Genomic DNA, 4,169 nt, shown 5'->3' on the forward strand with positions numbered 1-4,169 from the left:
GCGCGTCCACGTGCATTTCAAATTTAATCATGCCCATGCATGTTCATTTTTTACGTTACTTTTGTTAATATATATAGTTGCATGACTGTCTCGTAGCTTTTAAACTGATCACTAACCAATGATTTGTGTACACCGATTATGCGGATAAACTAAAAAATTCACTATGGTTTACACAATGCTAATAAACTAAAAAAAATATCGTGTGATGAAATAGTAAATACTGTCAGCGATTGATTGAGCTTGGAATTAGCATATGGTGCCAAATAAATCACAACCAGCTAGTAATGGAACCGTATGATTGGCAATTTGGCACTATGGATTATCTATCATTGACAAGATTATCGATGATCCATGACATGATGATGTAACATTATTATGGTTACGTGATTCAGAGTGCAAATGTGGAAGCAATTAGCATCCCCTATATATTAATCGAGGAACATTTGAAAAGATGTAACCTCAATTTTGTATTAATTAAAACAGTCTCTAATGCATAGGTGGCACTCAATTAGGTAGTCAATTACATTCAATTGAAAAATAAGTAGGTCCACATTCGATTTTTATATGTTGTTAGATACATAAGTTGGTCAAACTATATGATATAATGATATGATATGTTATTTTCTTTCCTTAAATAAAACCTACGGAATTACCATAAATGACTAATATATATGACAATTAATGCTTTTAATAATAAAGATTTGATAACAATTTATATCTCCTCCATCATTTTTTGTTTAATTTTATATTATTAAAATAAATTAAACAATCAAATTAGCTATAAAAATAAAATTTAGATTTTTTCGTATATGTTATATTTTGAATTTTTAAAAACGACAATAAATGACTAAAACTATTAAAATTATTATGTTAAAAATTAATGATCAATGGTTTAACATTTTTATTATAAGAAGATACACATGATTTTAAAACCATATGAGTAAAAAATATCATTTAATAATAAATAAATATATATATAGATTAAACACTATATACCATAAGATTACATAAATATTTTAATATTAAAACTTTCAATGAATTTTCAAGAACATTTATAAATTATAAAATTATTAAAGATTTCAGATTGAAAATTTTGTTATCGATGATTTAAATATTTTGTTATAAAACGATATGAATGATCATAGAACCGTATGATTATAAATTCTTATTTAATAAATAACTATACAAAATATACTATTCTTAGAAAAATAGGTTGGTCCATCTTAACTTATATTACATTTTTTATAAAACTAACTATCGAATTGATAAATAACGTACCAAAAAATGTTTTGCACTTTCCTTAAATAAAAGCTACGAAATTACCTAATATGATTAACGTATATGTGAAAATTAATTATTATGAATAATAAATATTTGATAACAATTTTTGTATCTTAGTTCTTTTTTTAATTTTATATTATTAAAATATATTTAAAAATCATATTAAATATATAATAAAAACATTTATATTTTTTCTTATATGTTATATTTTGAATTTTTCAAAACGTGTATAAATTATTAGAAATTTGAAGATTCCCACTCTGAAAATTTTGTGATCAATAGATTATTTTTTTGTCATAATAAGTTACAAATGATCATAAAATTATATTAATATGAACTTTTATTTAATATTATAAGAAGATACACATGATTTTAAAACTATATGAGTAAAAAATATCATTTAAAAATAAAACACATATATATATAGATTATACTATATACCATAAGATTACATAAATATTTTAATATTAAAACTTTCAATGAAGTTTCAAAAACATTTATAAATTATAAACTTATTAAAGATTTCACATTGAAAATTTTGTTATCGATGATTTAAATATTCAGTTATAAAATGATATGAATGATCATAGAACTGTATGATTATAAATTCTCATTTAATAAATGACTATATAAAATATACTATTCTTAGAAAATTAGGTTGAACTATCTTAACTTACATTATATTTTTTATTAAACTAACTATCGAATTGATAAATAATCTATCAAATTTGTTTTTGCACTTTCCTTAATTAGAAACTACGAAATTACCTAATATGATTAACGTATATATGAAAATTAATTATTATGAATAATAAATATTTGATAACAATTTTGGTATCTTAGTTTTTTTTTAATTTTATATTATTGAAAGATATTAAAAAATCACATTAAATATATAATGAAAAATTTATATTTTTTCTTATATGTTATATTTTGAATTTTTCAAAACGTTTATATATTATTAGAAATTTGAATATTCCCACTCTGAAAATTTTTTGATCAATAGATTTTTTTTTGTTATAATAAGTTACAAATGATCATAAAATATAACGCATATGAATTTTTATTTAATAAATATTCAAACTAAATTATATATATATATATATATATATATATATACTAATGATCTAAAGCAACAAGATTGGCTGATCAATTTAGTCCTCCAGTTGAAATCTTTCAAAAGTATGTGAAAGACTAAAGTCAAAGTAAATATGATTTTAGAATAGTAATTATATTTTACTAACCGAAATACCGAAAAAACCGAACCGAACCGAAACCAACCCGATATTCGGATTGAACACCCCTAATCCAAATGAAGCCAAACTATTGTTTCATTCTCCAAAATATAATAAAAAGAATAACTTAATCCCGCGCAAGGCGCGGATCTTATCCTAGTCCAATATTATTCTACTATTCTGCATTTATTTCGCACTTTCTTAAAGTTTGTAGGTCAACGTATCATCAAATTTAAGTAATGGGTTAATGCCTTAATGGACATTCATCAAAGTCCAAACCAGCTATACATTAATGTAGTTAATATTGTGTATAATTAGGGTATCTGCGACTATTATATCGCCTTTCCCCTCTAAACGAGGTAAACTCAGAATAAATTTATATTTTGTTCTGATAATTTTTTTATTTTTTCTCAAAAAAATATTTTAAATTATATTATATTATTAGTACTTGTTATACATTTTAATAATAGCTGTTAGTTTACAAGTAATTACAAATTTAATCCAATTTTTTTTTATTTTAACTGTTTTTTTGTTAAATACATAAATTTAGTTCTAAAAAATTATTTATATAAATTTTGTAATTGTATTATGTAAATTACTAATAATTTTGTTAAAATATAAAACACTAATATCAAATCTTTTTAGATACAAAACAAAACTCTATAATAATTGCAGAAACAATTTATAAATAATAAAGTTTGTCACTATGATGAGTTTGTGAATAATAATTCCAATTTCAGGAAATGATATTCGTAAACTCACTTTTTCTATTAAAAATTTAAAATATGCCTTATCAAAAAATGACTTTCCCTTTCTTAATATTTTCTTTCAAAACAAAGAACCATTAGAAATGGTCTTAAATATGTATTGCGTTAATAATCAACAAACATTTTTTCATCAAAAATGTATATTTTAAAATTTTCATATATAAAAAGTATTTTAAAATTGAATTATAAATATATTATTTTTATGACTAACTATTTCTCACATTCTTAGTGAATCAAATTCACTAAGTACAATTAACTTATTTAAAGCTTATAATTTACCATTATTAGTCAATAAAAAATTATTTAAAATATAAAAGGTTATTTTGATTTTTTTTAAAATAAAGATCATTTTGAAACGGAATGATATTTATATTATTAAAAGAGAAATACAAATACCCCTTAATTTTACAACTTATTTACATTAAAATGCAAGTGAGCAATTATTAAACCTACATTTAAGTATGTTTTGTCTTTTCCTAATTCAATAAATCATTTTCTAAATTTATCCCAAAGTAAAACAACTACTAGTTAAATTTTATGCCACTAAAAACTATCTAATTTTAACATTTATCATTTACTATCTTATTATCAAATTAAAAACCTTAAAACATTACTTAAATTTTAAAAATAATTTGTACAATATATAAATAAAATATAATGTAATATATATTATATTATTCTACATATATTTCATATAAATAATAGTCCGATGTAAATTGATAAATGTTGAAGATTATAAAATATATAGCATAAGATTTTAAATAGATATAAAACCATTTTATTATACATTCATAAAATTTTGATCTATAAAAAATAAAAATACAATTATGTAAATGCACATATCATATTTTAAAATGTGGGTGGTACAGTTAGACGGTAAACAAAA

This window comes from Brassica napus, chromosome A9 (genome assembly GCF_020379485.1).
Source record: "Brassica napus cultivar Da-Ae chromosome A9, Da-Ae, whole genome shotgun sequence".
Classification (NCBI taxonomy): Eukaryota; Viridiplantae; Streptophyta; class Magnoliopsida; order Brassicales; family Brassicaceae; genus Brassica; species Brassica napus.